A 22,853-nucleotide genomic window follows, 5' to 3' on the forward strand; every position below is an offset into this window, starting at 1 on the left:
CCATGTTGAACACCCGTGTGAATGAGCCACAAAAGACAGGATGACTACCTGTCTGGGAGACTTCAGATCTCTTACTACAACCTAAATAACTACCATATTTATTTAGTAGCTATGCTGTGTGGAACACAGATATTAGGCAATTCCGGCCCAGGAGACTACAGAACTGGGATGAGGATAGGGTGTCAGGGAAATGAAATGATGAGAGAGGATGACAAAGGATGATGAGGGAGGATGACAGCATCAAACAGCAATAGAAGTGATGGTGACTGTTCAGAAAACACTAAAGATGTGGGTTTTGACAAGGGGCTTGAAATAAGAGAGAAGAAGACACCTTGATCAAATTGATAGGGAAGAATCAAAGATGACTCCAAGGCTGTGTTTCACAAAGACCGCCTGCTGCAGATTGTTGGCTTTTTCGACGCCAACTAAAAACCCATTTATTTTACCAAGCTTTCTGTGACTGAAATAATTTTTATGGGGCAGTTCACGGTATTTGTCGGTTTTGTCATGAACCTTACCCGGATTTGATTTCCGGTGTCTATCTTTTCTTTTAGTGTATTATTACGGCATAGTTTACATATTGGTTTTGTATGTTTGTAACCAGCTCTGGAAAAGGACGCGGGTGGCGCTGTGGGTTAAACCACAGGGCCTAGGGCTTGCTGATCAGAAGGTCAGCGGTTCGAATCCCCGCGACGGGGTGAGCTCCCATCGCTTGGTGCCTGCTGCTGAAAAGCACGTGAAAGCACGTCAAAAAGCACGTCAAAGTGCAAGTAGATAAATAGGCACCGCTCTGGCAGGAAGGTAAACGGCGTTTCCGTGCACTGCTCTGGTTCGCCAGAAGTGGCTTAGTCATGCTAGCCACATAACCTAGCTGTTCGCCGGCTCCCTCGGCCAATAAAGCGAGATGAGCACCGCAACCCCAGAGTCGGTCACGACTGGACCTAATGGTCAGGGGTCCCTTTAAAGGTAAAGGTAAAGGTACCCCTGCCCGTACGGGCCAGTCTTGACAGACTCTGGGGTTGTGCGCCCATCTCACTTAAGAGGCCAGGGGCCAGCGCTGTCCGGAGACACTTCCGGGTCACGTGGCCAGCGTGACAAAGCTGCATCTGGCGAGCCAGCGCAGCACACGGAAACGCCGTTTACCTTCCCGCTGGTAAGCGGTCCCTATTTATCTACTTGCACCTGGGGGTGCTTTCGAACTGCTAGGTTGGCAGGCGCTGGGACCGAGCAACAGGAGCGCACCCCGCCGCGGGGATTCGAACCGCCGACCTTTCGATTGGCAAGCCCTAGGCACTGAGGCTTTTACCCACAGCGCCACCCGCGTCCCTAGGGGTCCCTTTACCTTTACCTTAACCAGCTCTGGGGGCGGTTACAATGGATAGAAATTCTCCAAATAAACTAAACTAAAATAAATACTATTTCCAACTGTAACTGCACAATTAGGCTCCGGTGGACTGAGAAGACAAGGCCAATAGTGGGTCCAACAGTCAAGAAGGAAGTTTCTGCTGTAGAGGGAAAGAAGGAGCAGATGGGGCTTGGCAACCTGAAAAGGTCTCCCATCTAGGAGAAGGAAAATCTAGTCCTAGACCTCCACTGCATTGTGCGACATCTTTGGGAGAAGAATAGGCTAAGGAATAAACCCTACACAAGTCCAGAGAGCAGTCCATAAGGAGGCTGGACGGCATCTTGTATGCCTCTTTCCGGCAACTCCTGCAGCCAAGCTGGTGCCAAATGTAAAAGGTAAAGGGACCCCTGACCATTAGGTCCAGTCGTGGCCGACTCTGGGGTTGCGGCACTCATTTCGCTTTATTGGCCGAGGGAGCTTCTGGGTCATGTGGCCAGCCAGAGCAGCACACGGAAATGCTGTTTACCTTCCCGCCGGAGTGGTACCTATTTATCTACTTGCACTCTGACGTGCTTTCAAACTGCTAGGTTGGCAGGAGCAGGGACCGAGCAGCAGGATCTCACCCCGTCGCGGGGATTCGAACCGCCAACCTTCTGATCAGCAAGTCCTAGGCTCTGTGGTTTAACCCACGGTGCCAAATGTAGTGCTCTGCTTTCCTTTGGACCACATCAGCGAGACCGAAAGGAGGATCTTGTCGCCTGGGCAGCTGAGGACTTCCATGCACACTGCGCAGCCCATAGCTGTCAACCTTCCCTTTTTTTGCAGGAAATTCCCTTATTCCAGCGCCATTTCCCGCTGCTTCCCGCTGCTATCCTGGATTGTTAGTTATCCCGTAGACTGTCCCTGGGACAGGTGAGGCTGCCGATCCCTTATTTTCGAGGCTGCTGATCCCTTATTTTCAAATCAGAAAGTTGACAGCTATGGCCCAGCCTTGTGCCCCAGGGAGGTCACTTCGGTGCTGCAAATGCGGCAAAAAAAATGCAGGACGCAGCAGCAGTTAAGAGATAAGGGAGGGAGAAGGACTGGAGTAAAAAGGAATGGAAGACTTGAACTGAAGGGGGTTTAAGCTACTATCTGGAAGGCCACATCAGCAGATCTTGGGAGTCCTACCAGCACAAAGATTTGGATCAGGTGACTTGAATGGAACATCTAAACCAGTGATGGGGAACCTGTGCGCCTCCAAATATTGTTGAACTCCCATCACACCTACCCCTGATCTAAGCCTGATAGTCCTGTAAGATGCTTCCCAAACCACCACGTCCGCCTGACAAGCCGTTTTGTCTTTCCTATATTCTGTACACAGCCACAATAATAAGCAATAAAAAGGAAGCCATGTCGGCAAAGGTCCATCGCTGGACAAGGTTAAAACCATGACCAGAGGCAGACAAGAGGAATAAAACGGAGACCCTTTGTTATAGGTAATGCACTGTTAAACTGTCTGACAAGCATGAAAACATGGAAAACGATAAGCAGAACCCTTTTTGTTTTACGGCATTATTCGGTGGCTGGCAGAACGGTTTATCTGCTTCGGTTATAACTGTCAGGAATTATTTCTCAGCCACGCATCATCTACAAGTACTATCTGTTTTAAGAGGAACAAACCAAGCAGGCGCATTTGTAGCATCTTTCCACATGAGCAGCCAAAAGAACCGAGTAAAAACATTGATTTCTTTTTTTTTGGGGGGGGGGGGTTGGGGGGGAGAGAGACACCTACAAACAAACATATAAAAGCCTCCACAGATACACACCACATTTCATATAACTCACATTTTCACAAGCGTTTTCATTCTCAGAGGAGATAGCTACTTTTATTTTATTTTTTTAACCTCCTGCAAAGCCATGTGTGCAAATGGATCTTTGCCTGTTCTGGCAACCTGATTTAGAACACACCCAGTTATATAAATACAGTGGTACCTCGGGTTAAGTACTTAATTCTTTCCGGAGGGCCGTTCTTAACCTGAAACTGTTCTTAACCTGAAGCACCACTTTAGCTAATGGGGCCTCCTGCTGTCACCACGACGCTGGAGCACGATTTCTGTTCTCATCCTGAAGCAAAGTTCTTAACCCGAGGTAATATTTCTGGGTTAGCGGAGTCTGTAACCTGAAGCGTATGTAACCTGAAGTGTATGTAACCTGAGGTACCACTGTACCCAGTTATTCATACTGAGGGCATGGTGAGTAACTCAAGGGACAACCTTAAGACAACCCTTCCCTATTTAAACCAGAGGTGTTCTACAGAGATTATGCTTGCAGCTCCCGCCCAGCTTTCTAACCTCAAAGCTACAGTCTCTCTAGCCGCAATGAAGTCTATCCACTTAGAACTATAGAGCTGGAAGGGACCAAATCTACTCCAACCCCCTGCCTCTCCCCATAGGATCAGACCTGGACCCTGTGCTTGTCATCCGAGGTCCTTCTCTATGTTCCTCCATCCCAGAGAGGTTCAGAAGGTGGCAACAGGAGAACAGGCCTTTTCTGTAGTGGTTCCCCAATTGCGGAAGGCTCGCCTGGCGCCATCGTTACGTGTCTTCACGGGACATGTATTTATGGGACCTCGTATTTACGGGACCGCCTCTCCTGGTATCCCCCCGCAGAGGACCTTAAGGTCCATGAATAATCATAGTTTAGAGGTCCCAGGCCCTAAGGAAGTCAGATTATCCTCCACCAGGGCCAGGGCCTTCTCAGTGATGGCTCCGACCTGGTGGAATGCTCTGTCCCATGAGACCAGGGCCCTACAGGATTTAACTTCCTTCTGCAGGGCCTGTAAGACAGAGCTATTCCACCTGGCCTTTAATTTGAACTTAGTCTGATCTTTTATTCCCCTTCCTTCCCTCCCCCTCCCCTTTTTATGAAGATTACCTGCTCTGGGATCCCACAGCTAATTCTCCCCTGGTCTCTTTGCTGGCCCATATAGGACTAATTTAGCCAGCTAGCCCCCTAAATTGATTTTTGAATTCTGAATTTGTTGTTATTCATGTTTTATACTGTATTTTATGCTCTTTTTTGTTGCATCAATTAAGTGTTTTAAATTTGTTGTTAGCCGCCCTGAGCCCGGTTTTTTGAACCAGGAAGGGCGGGGTATAAATATATATATATATTTTAGTATTATTATTATTATTGTTATTATTAACAACAACAACAACAACAACAACAACAGGGTCTGCATAGCTTCAGGACAGGCTAAAACACTCTGGAGCCTATTTAGTCCATTAGCCAGTTTCCCACCACAGCCAACCAGAAGTGCCTATGAAACCCACAAAGTGGACAATGGGATGTGAGGGAACAGCCCTCTCCTGATACAGTGGTACCTCGGGTTAAGAACTTAATTCGTTCTGGAGGTCCGTTCTTAACCTGAAACTGTTCTTAACCTGAAGCACCACTTTATCTAATGGGGACTCCCGCTGCCGATTTCTGTTCTCATCCTGAAGCAAAGTTATTAACCCGAGGTTAGCAGAGTCTGTAACCTGAAGCATCTGTAACCTGAGGTACCACTGTATTGTTATCCACTGACTGGTATTCAGAGTCACCTTGCCTCTAATTCTGCAGGCAGCATATAGCCTTCCTGACTACTAGTCATTCATAACCTCATCCTTTGTCTTGATTCCCCCAGTGCAAGACACTATTCATGTGAATGTAGAGATCAATGCAATTCATTTTTAAACTATTTTTCGGAAGGACTGCTAAAAGTAGAGTCCAGGAATTCGTTTAGAAAATGCTTAATTAGAGGAGATACCACAATACATATTTGTAGCTAGGGTTAACGACTCCGTGAATGGTAATGGATGATGTTTCTGCCGTCTGAAATACTACTCTGACATTTCAAACTAATTAGTTAAAATAAATTTAGGCAAAAAGAGACAGCGTTGTAATGAAGCACAAATGCAATTAAATACTCCCCAGGATGCCACCAAACTTTAAAATCCACAATGCTATAGATCATGTTTTACAACCATCTCCTATGGTGACGTGCTAGATCTTTTCTATAGTTAGTTAAATCCACTGCTCTGCATCTATTGCACAGAGACATAAGCCCTTTTTGTGTGTTTCTTGAGTGAAGGAGGCACCACACAATTACTGGGAATTGGGGCCATACTCTTGGCTCCAGCCTTGGCAGGGGGACAAGGGAGTGTCATTTTAGGGGGTGAAGTGTACTTTCTTCAGTGAAAGGTCTTCAAAATATGTTTTTGGGTGTGAGGAATTCAAATCTACTATTTTTTGTGATTGGACAACATTTAGCTTGATAAGTCTACTTTTGACGAAGAAGCACATAAACAGTTTTCGGAAAACCAAATAATTTTAATTTTACCTTGTGAAAATGTCAGGTAATGCTAAATTAATAATAACAATAACAATAACAATAACAATAACAATAACAATAATAATATAAATTATAATATAATTTTTGGCAATTGTTTTTAATGATTTCTGGTCATTTTTACACACATTTAACTTACCACGCAAAACTAAATTATCTTTAACCAAAATATGTTTTGAATTCCCAAGTCATGTTACAACTTTTTAGCACCCTCATTTTTGGAATTTGAAGGTTGAAAATTAAACGCGCTCTAAAGTCAGGCACAGTGTGGGCCATCTGTCCAGATAGTCACATGTTAACACCGTCATCTGTAAGCCTATACAAAAGTGGTTGCTCGCATGTAGGTTTTGCCACAACATACAAGCATACTAATACATGAACGACAAGCCATGTGCCTGATGCCAGAGGATCCCCTACTCACCAGTAATTACATAATGCCCCCTTTAGGCAAGTAATGAGCATAAAGCGGGCTTTGCATCCACACAGAACCTTCTGAGCTAAAGGCCAATTCACACCATAGTCTCTTGTCCCACTGTCATTTCTGACTAAACAGGTGCACCAGGTTTTTTAAACATTGCCAAAAAAAAATCCTACGGAACCTGTTTACCATATGCAATAGTAGGGCAGAAATGCTTCTCGTATGATCTTTCTCTAGTCTCATAGGATATTGGCCTAAGGAAGTAGCCCAGTCATTGATAAAAGTCCTACACACATTACTGCATTAGTGTGTGCAAAGCAAATCTGAACGGTATTTTGCTCAGTTGCAGAGAATGTGCTGTGCATGGAGAAGGCCAGAGCTTCAGTCCTTGGCATTAATAAAAATAGACAAGGGGAAAAGTTGTTTAAAGCACCTTGGAAAGTCACTGCCAGTCGCAGCAGACAGTAGTCACGGACCTTGTAAGTCAGACAACATGAAGCAACTTATTTCATTTTGCAAACCTCCAAAGGGGCCTGTTGACCTTCAGTGTAAACAGATATACCTTCATCACCCGAAAATAGGCACAGGCCCATACAACAATGCCCAAGCAACCGCCAGGAACAAAACCTAGTTCTACAAGCCTGGTTTGTATCAACGGAAGGGGTTTTTGCAAGAGTGTGTGCATTGATTGCTGAAAGAGGAGGGGAAATGGTTTCGGGCTTGCCAAGATAAATTAATTAGCGAAATAACACATCTACAGATGATCCATATCACTCTACTAAATCTTTAATTACTCAATTAACACCCTTAGAGTCAGAGGTTAAACAAGTTTTGCCATGTGCTGACAAGAGTGAGGGCGAAATTAAATACGGCACCCCCTGCCCCAGAGTTGAAGAATCCTCTCCAACGGTTTTGTAACAGCGTGATAAGACTGCGGGTCCCTGGTTGCAGGCACATGGTGACTGTCAAGTCTCCCTGGGACATGACTGCGGGGTAGCAGTAAAGGAATGATAAAATGCAGGCCTGTGTGCATCCTGAAAACCTTGTTCAAATCTCATATCAGCCGTGAGCTCAACAACTATGGTCAATTCAATGGGTAGATCACTGCCAGTTTTTTTTATAGTATGAGTAGATCACAGTTTGTTGGAAGTTGGACAGCCCTGGTCTAAAGCAACCAAAAAGCAGGGAATGGATCTAAATTTATTCACGGCGTGAAGAAAATGAGCAAAGAGAAGCCCTTCCTTCCTCTCTGTTCAGGACAGACAAGAGAAAGAATTTCACACAGCCCATATGGCATGAAGGGCTAATGTTGGCAAAACACAAGCCAAAATCTGCCCTGCGTGCATGGAGCAGTCATTCTCTTCTCACAACTCTTTTAAATAGAGGTTTCCCCCAGTCTGCATTGTATTTAGATGTCATATTGCTTGTGCGTTTGCCACCCTGGGCTCCTTGGGAAGGAGTGGCGGGATATAAATTTGAAATGAAATGAAAACACTATGGAATTGGATTGCACAATATGTAGTGATGTCACCAACTTTGGTGACATTAAAGGGGTATAAGACAAATTCATGGTGGATGAGCCTAACAACAGCTACCAAGTGATGACGTCAGAGGCAGTATGCTTCGGAATCCCAGTCACTGAGGAACAACAATGGGGAGTTTGTCCTCGTATCCTGGCCTTCACATTGGCATATGGTTGATCACCATGTGGAAAACAGGCTGCTTGACCAGATGAGTGTAATCCAGTAAGGTTCTCCTGATCTTCTCAAGACACACCGAGTTCTTCCAGGCCTGCCATTCCATCTCTCATGAGAAGATAATTGGAGTGGCCCACCTTAGAGGGTTGATTCATGGCTTAACTTACGATTAGAGGGCCATGAGATCTAACTACACCTCACATTAAATGTGTGATCACATTTAACCAATATGGGAAGATGTTGTTTTCTAGGCAGGGGTGTAGGTGAATAGTATCAGGTGATTATTGCGCAGAGAAACAAGATTAATCCTTGTCCCACGCACACTGCCATTCTGAGGAGGTCCTGCATTTGGTGGGATCAGGAGTGGGGAAGTGGGAACTAGCAAACTTGGCCCCAGAACAAGGGAAACCATTATTGACGTGTCCCACCCCACGTCTAACTGCAGGAAGCAGCAGAAAAGATGTGGAATGAAACCGCCGTTGGGGTTTCCTTGTATCTTTGGCACTTACTACATGTCAATCAATGTAATATTCAGGCATCACTCATGATGGTAAGGCTTAAAGCAATATACAACGATGCACTTGGGTGTTAGTTGTTCAGAAGCTGATGACAGGTGCCTTTGTGATTGGCAGAAAGCGATCTAGCAGGAATGAATGTCAGGAAACCCCATCTCATTTTCCACAAGCCCATCTGGCTACTTCTTGCTGAAACGTGGCTGCTCTACTCTTCCAGAGAAGGAGCCCAACAAAGGACCGGGCTCTAAAGCAGCCTTCCCCAACCTGATGCCCTTCAGGTGTCATTGGACTCCAACTCCCATCAGCCTCAACCAGCAAAGCTAATGGTCAGGAACAGTGGAAATTGTAGTCCAGTGGCCTAAGGTTGAAGAACACTCCCCTGAGGCTGAATACTGCAGGAGAAAAATGATAATGTGAGCAAGCTATCGTTCAGGAAACTAGTCTGCCATGACTGATCATCTCGTTGGGAATCCAAACATGGCTAGCCCTACCACTAGAGTGAGGAGACCATCTCACGTAAGCAAATGTGGGGAAAGGGCCACAGGCCCCTCACGCCCAGCTGTGCCTCATGAGCCTCTGGCCCACACCCTTCTACTGGAGAGCAGTTGTGTGTGCCCCACAGCCTGCCCTACACTCCCTAAGCTAGCCTGTGGTACACTGGATTGCGGGGTCAAGCTGGTTGCCTGCTACCTTCTACCAGGCAATAATGAGAAAGGGCTTGCTGATCAAAACAACTGGAAGCCATTACATGTGCTGACCACACGCCACTGCTACCTTATTTTCATTGGTTGGCTGCATCTTATACAGCCCGTAAACAAATGTCGTCTAGATGGTGCACAATTGTTATTTTTAAAATACCCCAGTAAAATGGAAAAAAAAGTGATGTGGACAGTGTCCTGTTCCAGTGTCGAGTTAAGATTCAACTGTCAGGCCAGCTGATTTCTGTACATGACATGACAAAAAGGGAGGGAGAATCTTGCCTTTTGCCCAGTGAGCAAAATGTCTTGGGTTGTCCTTGATCAGTTTCCAAGGTATCCCTGGATTCTTTCAAAGAGTCTGAAAAGAGTCCTCAGAGCACTGAATCTACTCTGCAAGTCCGGAATAAGCAGTGTGAAAAGAAGCCCAACAGTTTACGTTTTCATAGATTTTTTTTAATCCAGTTCCGACTAGCACCCTGGCATACAAATCTGAAGAGCTTTTGTTTACTTAAGCTAATTTAGCACCCCACAGCCACAGCTAATTGAACAAGTTTGCATCCTCACAGAAACGACGGCTTGCGCATGAAACGGGAATAAATGGCATCACCTCAACATATTTCACCTTAAAACTCTTATGACCTACCACCATTAATGGGAACAAATGTGACGTAAATCAGACTCCCTATGGGTAATTCCAGAGGCTGTAAAACCTCCTTCCCTGCTAGCGTGAGACAAGCATACGCACTTGGCCAAGGAATAGTCTTCCCTGACAGACCGAGAAGATCGTCATAAAAAGTATGCCAAGCGCACAGCCTATGCCGTTTTGTGAGGAAACATTTCCCAGCATAAACTTTTTACTGCTCCTTGACAATGTTTCCATCGGGGCTCATTATAAAATAGCGTAAGAGGCACTTTATGACTAAAATTCACTTCTGTAGTTGTTTTAGTACCTGCAGCTGTGGCCCAGTAACAAGAAAACTGTCTTTGCTGTCTGTGCCTAAACATGCACCTCTCAGGCTTTTATGTATACGATGCGCCCCGGGTGAATAAAACCCACAGAGCAATCCCACAGAAGCCATCCCTCCAAACAGAGTTCTGCACTTTTATTATTATTTCTACACTGCAAGTGTTTTAAAAAATATCATTCACACTACTACTATATGTGCCTCTTGAAGATTCAGGCTGTTGGCCCATTTAGCTCAGGATTATCCACAGCAGTTTTCTTCAACCTTGGGGCTCCAGAAAGACCCTGTTGGACTACAACTCCCATCATCCCTGACCACTGGCTAAGCCGGCCAATTAAGTTACAAGAAAGGAGATTCTGACTAAACTTCAGGAAGCACTTCCTTCCTTGGAGGCTTCTAAGCAGAGTCCCATGAACTGCAAGAAGATCAAACCTCTCCATTCTGAAGGAAATCAGCCCTGAGTGCTCACTGGAAGGACAGATCTGAAGCTGAGGCTCCAATACTTTGGCCGCCTCATGAGAAGAGAAGACTCCCTGGAAAAGACCCTGAAATTGGGAAAGATGGAGGGCACAAGGAGAAGGGGACGACAGAGGATGAGATGGTTGGATAGTGTTCTCGAAGCTACCAGCATGAGTTTGACCAAACTGCGGGAGGCAGTGGAAGACAGGAGTGCCTGGCGTGCTCTGGTCCATGGGGTCATGAAGAGTCGGACACCACTAAACAACTAAACAACAACAAGCAGAGGTTGTATGGCCATCTGTCATGAATACTTTAGCTGAGTTGGTCTAGATCAGGGGTCAGCAAACTTTTTCAGCAGGGGGTCGTCCACTGTCCCTCACTGTCCCTTATTTGTGGGGGGCCGGACTATATTTTTTTGGGGGGGGGATGAACGAATTCCTATCCCCCACAAATAACCCAGATGCATTTTAAACAAAAGCACATATTCTACTCATGTAAAAACACCATGCAGGCCCCACAAATAATTAGAGATGCATGTTGAATAAAAGCACACATTCTACTCATGTAAAAACACGCTGATTTCTGAACCGTCCGCAAGCCGGACTGAGAAGGCGATTGGACCGCATCCGGCCCCTGGGCCTTAGATCAGGTATGTCCAACAGGTCAATCACGATCCACTGGTAGATTCCCGGGAGGTTTTGGTAGATCGTGGTCGATAGCTGGTTCCCTTTCCTCAGTGGTGGTAAAACAGAATCGGTCCCTGCCCCCTCGCCCCGCCCTCCATTGTTGCACGATCTCCAGAACGGAAGACGGAGCTTTTGCAGTGAGGCTGGTTGTTTCCTTAGCGATCTTTTAGTGAGCGACCTTTCCCCTTAAAAAAGCTCAGCAACTTTTCCCTGAACCCCTAAAAAAAGCTCAGCGACTTTGACCTGAACCCCTCCCCTGCAAAAGGGGTAGATCGCTGCCAGTTTTGTATTCTGTGAGTAGACTGCAGTCTCTTAGCAGCTGGCCATCTAGATGACACTCTGGTTACCTTCTAACTCTACAATTCTATGACTAGCTCAGTCGGTAGAGCACGAGACGGTTAATCTGAGGGTCATGGGTTCGAGCCCCATGTTGGGCAAAGGATTCCTGCATTTGGGGGGGGGGGAGTTGGACTGGATGACTCTTGTGGTCCCTTCCAACTCTATAATTCTTTTATTCTATGGCTGGCTGTGATAAGAGTCCCAGTCCTACAGCATTGGACTTCTGGGCTGCATCAATAGGAGTATAGCATCTAGATCAAGGGAAGTAATAGTGCCACTGTATTCTGCTCTGGTCAGACCTCACCTGGAGTACTGTGTCTAGTTCTGGGCACCACAGTTCAAGAAGGACACTGACAAACTGGAATGTGTCCAGAGGAGGGCAACCAAAATGGTCAAAGGCCTGGAAACGATGCCTTATGAGGAACGGCTAAGGGAGCTGGGCATGTTTAGCCTGGAGAAGAGGAGGTTAAGGGGTGATATGATAGCCATGTTCAAATATACAAAAGGATGTCACATAGAGGAGGGAGAAAGGTTGTTTTCTGCTGCTCCAGAGAAGTGGACACGGAGCAATGGATCCAAACTACAAGAAAGAAGATTCCACCTAAACATTAGGAAGAACTTCCTGACAGTAAGAGCTGTTCGACAGTGGAATTTGCTGCCAAGGAGTGTGGTGGAGTCTCCTTCTTTGGAGGTCTTTAAGCAGAGGCTTGACAACCATATGTCAGGAGTGCTCTGATGGTGTTTCCTGCTTGGCAGGGGGTTGGACTCGATGGCCCTTGTGGTCTCTTCCAACTCTATGATTCTATGATTCTATGATCTGGGAACACGAGATTAAGGAACACTAATTGGCAGCAGCTCTCCTCCAGGATTTCAGGCAGAAGCCTCTCCCAGCTCTTCCTGGAGGGGCTGAATCAGGGGGCTTTTCTAAACAAAACATGTCCCGCATCACATGCTGTTCACAATCTGGCTAGGTGAAAGCCAAGCTAGGCTTTCTGGCTCTTTTAGAACTCTGCTGAAAATGCCTCGGAGAAAGCTGGAGAAGATCTCAGGAAAGCAGGAGCCTCTGGTTCCCTTTCTCCTATCCGCTTGTTCTCTTCTTGTCTCTCCTTTGGGGAGACAGGGAAGAGCAGAGACAATTAGTTGCTAAATGAGGAGGTGGGCAAGGATGCATAAGGAAGGATGCAGGCAAGAGCTTTGGCTCCCCTGTGCATCTGCAAACCATCCAATTCAGAATTCTCTTTTTAGAGTATCTATTACTTTTTTTTTAAAGATATTTATTAAGATTTTACAAAATGAAAAAAGAAAAAAGAAAAATATAAAATAAAAATAGTTAAAAAACAATTCCATCTTTGCATCACTTGTCTTTCATTTGCTTGTTTCCCGGACCTCCTCACACCTCCCTTTTTGTATTCCAATTCCATTGATTAGTTCAGCAAATCCTTTCCCTCTTTGTTTATCCTAGTCTTTAATCTTAAAATATTGTACCATTAAATTTTTACCTGTTAATAATCCATTTTTTCATATTCCTTATAGTGTTATAGCTAAGAACCACTTAACTTTTTATCCAACATCTTTCTAACATTCATTAATTTTACAATATTTCTGTAGATAGTCTTTAAATTTCTTCCAATCTTCTTCCACCGACTCTTCTCCCTGGTCTCGGATTCTTCCGGTCATTTCTGCCAATTCCATATAGTCCATCACCTTCATCTGCCATTCTTCCAGGGTGGGTAGATCTTGTGTCTTCCAATACTTTGCAATAAGTATTCTTGCTACTGTCGTGGCATACATAAAGAAAGTTCTATCCTTCTTTGGCACCAATTGGCCGACCATGCCCAGGAGAAAGGCCTCTGGTTTCTTCAGAAAGGTATATTTAAATACCTTTTTCATTTCATTATATATCATCTCCCAGAAAGCCTTAATCCTTGGGCACGTCCACCAAAGGTGAAAGAATGTACCTTCAGTTTCCTTACATTTCTAACACTTATTATCGGGCAGATGATAGATTTTTGCAAGCTTGACTGGTGTCATGTACCACCTGTATATCATTTTCATAATATTCTCTCTTAAGGCATTACATGCCGTAAACTTAATACCTGTGGTCCATAACTGTTCCCAGTCAGCCATCATAATGTTGTGTCCAACATCTTGTGCCCACTTAATCATAGCAGATTTCACCGTTTCATCCTGAGTATTCCATTTCAACAGCAAGTTATACATCTAGAGTATCTATTACTTTTGGATGAGGCGGCATCCTGCCCAGTGGGCAGGCAGCATGGGACAGAGATTTTGTTGTTTAGTTGTTCAGTGTCCGACTCTTCGTGACCCCATGGCCCAGAGCACGCCTGGCACTCCTGTCTTCCACTGCCTCCCGCAGCTTGGTCAAACTCATGTAGATAGCTTCAAGAACACTGTCCAACCATCTCATCCACTGTCGTCCCCTTCTCCTTGTGCCCTCCATCTTTCCCAAACATCACAGTCTTTTCCAGGGATAGGGATGCCAATATGAGATAGCCATGCATTAACACGGGGGAGTTGTTGTTGTTGTTGTTGATATTCTGTATTTGGTTGTATTTTTATGCAATGAACTGCCCCGAGATCTCAGGATGAAGGGTGGCATGCATGTTTAATAAACAACAACAAAGCTTATTTATTTACATGTATTTATTCCATTTATTAATCACTCCCTGTAAAGCATTCAAAGTGATTTAACCATCATTTCAGGTCCAATTCTATCCCAAGCATTTATGCTGGAGTAATGTAACCTGCTATAATTGCTTTTTTTTAAAAGGGGGGGTGTTAGGAGAGGGGGGTGGGAGAAACCTTGCCTGACCTCTATTTACTGACACACATTAGAAATACACATTCGGCTTTTGTTGAGCTGAGACAGTGCTCCTTCAGCCAGTTGCTCAATATGCTTCCACAAACCCACTTTGATCAAAATGAATCACTTATCCGAGGCAGACAAAAATACACAGCCGCCAGTTTTGTCGCCGCTTTTGTCGTTTAACTCTACTTACTGATAAAGGAGGAGGAGGGGTGGGGTGGGCGGCAGGACAATGCAAACACCTCCAAGGTTGTGAGGAAGAGCCATTTGCTTTCTTTCGGCTCGCTTTCATTACATCACCAACCTCCTCATTACAGTTCAAAATCCAAGCTGTTCAATACTTGCTCAAGTTATCTTGCCAGATGTAACCGGATACATATGTTGGCCAAGATCCAGAGAAGGAACAAGCCCAACATCTGCAAGCACGTTCAGATGTGTCTGTGAGCTGCACTCTCAGGACCTCCCAAACTGCAGGGTATCCCAAACTGCTTTCTGCACTGCTCTAAATTCAAAAAGGAATTTCGGGATTTTGTATTCGTAGTTTGTAAGTGACGGGGGTGGGGGGGAGAAATCTAGGATCGTGTTAATTTACCATGATCAGAGAATCATAAAATCATAGATTTGTAGAGTTGGGCTGAAAGATGTTCCCCACTCCTGCTCTAGAAATATAAAGCAATCCTTTCCATTGGGAATTTTTTTACAAGTAAGCCGTAGGTCTGGATTTATTTCTCTGAAGCCATTTCAATCTTAAATCTTGCAAGTGCTACTTAAAAATTCTCAACAACCCCCCAATGATTGATCCTTGGTTACAGCAGGAAATGACCTCACCTTAGTCTCAAAAGTTCTATTTATATGCCCAATAATCTCATCATTGATTACTGTGACTGTATTCTAATTATAAATCCATTACCGCCTGAACAGTGAAATAAAATCAATAATACACATAAATGGGAGAAAGGGGTAACTAAAAGCCACACTCAATGCCGTTGCATCCCCCTGTACTAGTTTATACACTTTTTGCCATCAAACAATGCTACATCATTTAGCAGCAGCGCAATAAATCTCTTCCAATTAGCACTGCCGAACTGTTCGTCAGTTTTGCAATAAATTCCTTCAAAAAGAATGATTACAAAAAATGCTGGGAAAGTCTATGAAGCCCTCAAGCATGATCTGTGCAGCCTCTTCCACAAGTTGGGTTGTCACAACTAGCCAAGCATCCTGTATCCAAGAAACTTTTGTGTGTTGGTAATAAGCAGAAAACATATTTATTGGAACTTGAAGAAAAGAGCAGTGAAATTTAGCAGCACACTCGGTCTTCCCTTAACGTGAATTTCTTAAATATACTATTTTAAAGAACTACCATGTTCTTTAAAACACACACACACACACACACACACACACACACACACACACACAAACTGCTGCTGTATTCGTCCTATTAGCTTAGCCTACTACACAGCCATCAAATGGAAATAACAACTGGCCTAAGAGTCTTTGAACCCTTGAAACAAGCCATGCATATTCATTCATTCATTCATTCATTCTTGTTCACATACAAATTAAGCACAAATATTAAAGAGAAAGGAAGAAGAAGAAAAAGGGGGAGGGATAAATCCACAATACATACTATTTATACAATACCCAATGCCCCAAAAATTTACACCCATGTGACTTCCCTCCACCAGTTCTCAACATTCTTTATGCTTAAGTGTCATGTTAATTTTGCGTCTTTTAAATATTACTTTATAAATAATCGATTTAGTTATTTTGTCTCCTTGTTTTCTTTGCAAACTTAGTCTATGCATATCAACATATTGTCTTTGCAACAGTGTTTTTTCATATACAGTGGTACCTCAGGTTACATACGCTTTAGGTTACATACGCTTCAGGTTACAGACTCCGCTAACCCAGAAATAGTGCTTCAAGTTAAGAACTTTGCTTCAGGATGAGAACAGAAATCGCGTGGTGGCACAGCGGCAGCAGGAGGCCCCATTAGCTTAAGTGGTGCTTCAGGTTAAGAACGGACCTCCGGAACGAATTAAGTACTTAACCCGAGGTACCACTGTACTCTTCCAAAACACTGCCATTCTAATCTTAATTTCTGGTTTGTCTGGTGTCTTATGGCTGCCGTTAACTTCGCCAATTCTATAAAATCACATATTTTACTTATCCAATCTTCCTTTGTTGGGACAGCATCCCCTTTCCAATTTTTAGCCTGTAGTAGTCTGGCTGCGGCTGTAGCATACAGAAATAACCTTTTCTTATCCTGAGGGATGTCCTTTCCTAGGATCCCTAATAATTACGCCTCTGGTTTCTTTTCTATAGAGGTTTTAAACATCTTTTTAGGCTCCTCGTGCATACATCCCCAGAAACGTTTAATTTTCTCGCAGCCCCACCATACACAAGCCACGCACATTTTTAGTACCATGACTGCCTGACGCAAGGGCCTCATTCTATGTCCTCGCTTCTCTGAATATTCTCTCATGCACACCTGGTGTGAAAGCCTGCCCATGATAGGAACAGGTGAAATCTAGGCCAACCATTTTTGGTATGATTACTGGTGCTTGTTGGCTCAACTGGCTGCTGCAGCTAGTTTGGGCATGTCCCTTTACGAGAGACTGTAATAATACCCACTTGGCCTGCAGGTGAGAAAAGATCAAATGGAGGGGGTTGTTTGTTTGGGAGGGTTTTTCGTTGGCAGGATGCCTGGGATAAAGAGGTTTTCAGGACATTCACCCTCCTTATTGTACTGGGAAAGAGGAAACCAAGTCAAGTCTTTCTCAAAAAGGGCGTCCTTGCTACATACTTCCTGACCAATCTGACAAATGGTCAAATGTACCTAATTTAAATGAATTCTGCACTTTTGCAGTATGGGCCAAGCCAGAGAATTCCATGGAGAAGAGAGGCTATGCCTAGCGAGGGGGAACAAGATTATGACTACCCACCCACTTTTAAGTGTCCCTGGCCCACCTCAGGCCTGTCCAATGTCCATGGATAAGGGTAATGTTTGTGTTTTTCAAACCAGGGTTCCATAGAACCTCTGAGTTCCGCCAGCAGAGGTTCCCCAAAATTTTACAAACTCCTGCTTCAGACACTTCACTTTGCACTCCTTCCACCCAGTGATCTTGAGAACTACTGCGAGTTCTAATTATTAACGTACAAATTCTAGTGGGTGGGACGCAGGTGGCACTGTGGTCTAAACGACAGAGCCTAGGGCTTGCTGATCAGAAGGTCAGCGGTTCGAATCCCCGCAACAGGGTGAGCTCCTGTTGCTCGGTCCCTGCTCCTGCCAACCTAGCAGTTCGAAAGCACGTCAAAGTGCAAGTAGATAAATAGGTACTGCTCCAGCGGGAAGGTAAACGGCGTTTCCGTGTGCTGCTCTGGTTCGCCAGAAGCGGCTTAGTCATGCTGGCCACATGACCCGGAAGCTGTACGCAGGCTCCCTCAGCCAATAAAGCGAGATGAGCACCGCAACCCCAGAGTCGGTCACAACTGGACCTAATGGTCAGGGGTCCCTTTACCTTTACCTTTACCTTACAAATTCTCTATCCTTGACTTTTTCCATTAAATCATACAGAACAATATCTATCTCAGTTCTGTGTTGGACAGCTATGTATGCATCCGACCGCAGCATTCCCGCACAAGAGAGAGATTTCAGTTGAGTTTCTGCGGGATATCAAGACATATTACATTTACTTTCTCTGCTCTGTGAAACATGAATCATACTGGAGGTAGAGACATGCCTTCTCCTTTCATTACTTCATTTCCATACGGCAGTGTACATATTTTCATTATTTCTTTGTCCCCGCAGGGCCTTTCTGTAACCCAAATCCTACCAGCAAAGTCTATTAGCTAACTTGCTGACTAGGTAAACATCAGCTGAGCAGTACAGCAACCTTGTCTTGCCTCAGTGTCTCTTGAAAAGTTGTTAGTCCCTTATTTATTGCCACAGCTTCCTCTTTGGTTCAAAGTTTGCCGTATTTGTTGTAAGGGATTCTCGCTCTCCATAACACTGACTATCGTCTCATCTCATCTTACCGTCAACATGACTAACAGTGACCACATTCTACTCTATCACCATTAACAGCTACCCTCAGGCTACAGATCCCAGAGCCTGCATGGGTACTCAATCCATCTGATTAGCCAAGTATCTGTTGGATATGATTAACCATTCCTGAGGCCCCTCAGCACAGAATACAGCAACAGGAAAGCAGCAAGCACAGTGCACCAGTAAGATAAGAATTGGGTTTAAGTGAACAAAGAGCTACATGAGTTTGCTCTCTCCAACAGAGTGCATGGAGAAGCTTTTTTTGGGAGCGGAAAAACACACCCCATAATGCAGTAATCAAGATCACCGGATCAAGGCAGCAGACTATCATCTTCAAATACTCAAGAGGCACCAAACTGTTTTCAATCCCAATACTATTATTTTTATTACATGCTTTAAAATCATACAGCATTTTTCAATAGACTATATATAAGACAGTGCACCATTGGGGGGGGGGAACCCTGCATAAACGCTTAACAGGAGAGGGTGGTTACCCCAGTAACTTAAGTAAAGGTAAAGGTACCCCTGCCCGTACGGGCCAGTCTTGACAGACTCTAGGGTTGTGCGCCCATCTCACTCAAGAGGCCGGGGGCCAGCGCTGTCCGGAGACACTTCCGGGTCACGTGGCCAGCGTGACATCGCTGCTCTGGCGAGCCAGAGCCGCACACAGAACGCCGTTTACCTTCCCGCTGGTAGCGGTCCCTATTTATCTACTTGTACCCGGGGGTGCTTTCGAACTGCTAGGTTGGCAGGCGCTGGGACCGAACAACGGGAGCGCACCCCGCCGTGGGGATTCGAACCGCCGACCTTTCGATCGGCAAGCCCTAGGCGCTGAGGCTTTTACCCACAGCGCCACCCGCGTCCCTTACCCCAGTAACTTAATTCATCCTAATTCCTTTTACACAATTTCAGCCTTCAGTCCTAATCGACGTATGCTCAGTGTCATTTGAGGAAACCGCTAAAGCTCTGTTTTTGGCAAGAGATGTTAGAAACATGTATACAGTGGTATCTCTGGTTGCGAATGGGATCCGTTCTGGAGCATGCGCGTGGCGTCATTTTGAGCGTCTGCGCATGCGCGAGCAGTGAAACCCGGAAGTAACCCTTTCTGGTACTTCTGGGTTGCCGCGGGATGCAACCTGAAAACGCTCAACCTGAAGCAAACACAACACGAGGTATGACTGTACATGCTTTAGCGTGATTGGTTTTAAATGGTATTTCAAGTATTTAGAAAACATTTAATGGCCCTTCACAAACCTGCCCCGCCATTACATTCCTTGGTAGAGGACCATCTATATGGCAATGAGCATTCATCCCGATTTGCTAATGGGGGTGTTTATGTATCTTAGGGTTACCATCTCTTGAAGAGCAAAAATTAGGACAGTCTGAGCCGCTGCCAGCCCAAGCTGGGGAAATGGGCAGGTTGGCCCCCTAAAAGAGGACATGTGCAGGTTTTCCCGGACATATGGCAAACCTAATATCTTCCCGTCAGTTATTCATGCACCCCACACTTCTGAATCCATTTCCCCTCCACTCTCCAAACCACAAGAAGTCTAGCTCTTCTTTAGAGTGGGTTTTGTTGTGCTAGGGCAGCAGAACCCCTTTAATCCACTTCAATTGTGCAAACCTAAAGTCCCTGCATGCACTTGAATCCCTCCTGTGTAATTATGTCAGTGTGGAGACTCCCTGAACCCCTTTTGGGATAAGCTCAGGCACCCCAAGTTTATGTGCATAAATCCATGCAGCCCATTTTCACTAAGATCCCCTAGGTCCGTAGGTCGATTTAATCTGGCCCCCGTGGCAGCATATGTCCTGGGGTAAAATCCTATAAAAAAGCCCAAGAACTTTGGGGTAAAACTGTAAAAAAAAAGCTCCACAACTTTGGTCGGCCCTCACGCATATTCACTTCATCAAATCTGACCCTCTTTGAAAAAAGTTTGTGCACCCCTGCCTTAGAGAATGCCATTACTTTTGTTTTGGCACATATTGCATGAAAAAGCCATCTGCAAACCATGCTCTGTTTACTATGAAGATTTTACTGCCCTCGCGACAGTCCCTTTATCCATTCTCTTTTGCGTTGCATTTAAATACAGTTACCTGGGAATATACAAAGGAACTCCCCCCCCCCCCCCGGGCTGTTCATCCATTTGCACATTTCCAGTAGGCTCACAGATTAATATCTATATCTATTAGAATCCCAACCAAAGCCCAACTCAGGTAATTACATTTTTTTTAATTTAAAAAAAAATCCTGCACTTTTAATTCAATATTTTCCTAGAGTTTAGTGAAGCCATTCAGTTTCGAACAGCTGTCATACTTCATGCGAGGATTATCTCTAAACCATGTACAGTTTGTATTCCAGTTTGTTAACTTTGGGGTGAATAAAAAGCTATTACGAAAAAGTAGCATTCATAATTACACTCTTCAGTGGACAAAGAAAATGCACTGGTTCTAGACGGTAATTATTTACACAGGCGTCAAGGGGGATTACCAGGCTACCTTTATGACAAGTTCAGAGCCTGATCACATAAAGTGGAACTGCTACAGAGGGATAGTTTTACTTCAATACTCGACAGCTCAAACGCAGTAAAATTGGACAAAAGGCAACTTAACCTCCCCACCCCCTTTTAAAGCAGTCTTCCTCAGCTTTGTGCCCTGCAGATGTTTTGGACTACAGTTCCCATCAGGAATTGGGACTGATGGGAGTTGTAGTCCAAAACTTCTAGACGGCACCAGCTGGAGAAGACCACTTTAAAGCATTCTCTTGAACACTTCTTATACCATACACGGTCACTGGTGCAAAACTGACACAGGGACAAAGAAATACTACAGCCAGTTATATAAACACAGGATTCAGGCCAATCCTAAGCATGTTTTCATTATTATTATTATTATTATTATTATTATTATTATTATTATTAATATTATTTGTACCCCCCCAATCTGGCTGGGCTTCCCCAGCCACTCTGGGCGGCTTCCAACAAAAATTAAAAATACATTAAAATGTCATACATTAAAAACTTCCCTTCAAATGTCTTCTAAATGTCAGGTAGTTGTTTATCTCTTTGACATCTGATGGGAAGGCGTTCCACAGGGTGGGCGCCACTACCAAAAAGGCCCTTTGCCTGGTTCACTGTAGCTTTGCTTCTCGCAGTGAGGGAACCGCCAGAAAGCCTTCGGCGCTCGACCTCAGTGTCCGGGCAAAACAATGGGGGTGGAGACGCTCCTTCAGGTATACTGGGCCGAGGCCGTTTAGGGCTTTCAAGGTCAGCACCAACACTTTGAATTGTGCTCGGAAACAGGAGCCAATGTAGGTCTTTCAGGACCGGTGTTATATGGTCTCGGCAGCTGCTTCATTCTGGATTAGTTGTAGTTTCCGGGTCACCTTCAAAGGTAGCCCCACCTAGAGCGCATTGCAGTAGTCCAAGTGGGAGATAACTAGAGCATGCACCACTCTGATGAGATAGTCTGCGGGCAGGTAAGATCTCAGCCTGCATACCAGATGGAGCTGGTAGACAGCTGCCCTGGATACAGAACTGACCTGCGCTTCCATGGACAGCTGTGAGTCCAAAATGACTCCCAGGCTCTGCACCTGGTCCTTCAGGGGTACAGTTACCCCATTCAGGACCAAGGAGTCCTCCACACCAGCCCACCCCCTGCCCCCCAAGAACAGTACTTCTGTCTTTTGTCTTCTTAAAAGTAAGTCTCACGGATTCATGCCTATGTCAGCATGCCTACAGTTGCAGCCTTAGGGTGCAATTCTAAACATACTTACTTGGTGCCAATAAAGAGTTTACATGGTCAATTGACTCTTCTGCATAATGGGGGAACAGGTGCATCGTCTTGCCTTACAGCATTTATCTAAAGCAACCTGCAATTGTAGGGCGCTCTAAGAAGGCAGCACATTCACACAACTGTTGTTCTTTCCCTTACCTTTTGAGAGGGAAGGATCAAGTGAATGGGGCCCTATTTAAGAGGACCTGTGTCACCAGTGGCGTAGCGTGGGTTGTCAGCACCCGGGGCAAGGCAAGTAATTTGCGCCCCTAACCCGTGGATTTGCGCCCCCTAACCCGTGGATTTGCGCCCCCTAACCTGTGGATTTGCCCTAACCCCAGATGTTGCGGCCGGTGCGGCCGCCCCCCCCCCCCTGCACCACCACGCTACGCCACTGTGTGTCACATACTGTGTCACATACTGGTTTTCCCAGTAGTGATGTCTGGAAGTGAAAGCTGATCAGAAGGCTGATCGCCGAAGAATTGATGCTTTTGAATTATGGTGCTGGAGGAGACTCTTGAGAGTCCCATGGACTGCAAGAAGATCAAACCTACCCCTTCATAAGGAAATCAGCCCTGAGTGCTCACTGGAAGGACAGATCCTGAAGCTGAGGCTCCAATACTTTGGCCACCTCATGAGAAGAGAAGACTCCCTGGAAAAGACCATGATGTTGGGAAAGATGGAGGGCACAAGGAGAAGGGGACAACAGAGGA

The 22,853-nt window shown here is 45.2% G+C and overlaps 1 protein-coding gene across 4 annotated transcripts in view; it reads right to left on the reverse strand.

Moving 5' to 3' along the window:
• The window catches only part of KIF26A (kinesin family member 26A), a 159,416-nt gene that overhangs the window by 64,319 nt on the left and 72,244 nt on the right, over nucleotides 1-22,853 (reverse strand). The gene's annotated exons all lie outside the window — the stretch shown is intronic.

This window comes from Podarcis muralis, chromosome 1, assembly GCF_964188315.1.
Source record: "Podarcis muralis chromosome 1, rPodMur119.hap1.1, whole genome shotgun sequence".
NCBI classification, from domain to species: domain Eukaryota; kingdom Metazoa; phylum Chordata; class Lepidosauria; order Squamata; family Lacertidae; genus Podarcis; species Podarcis muralis.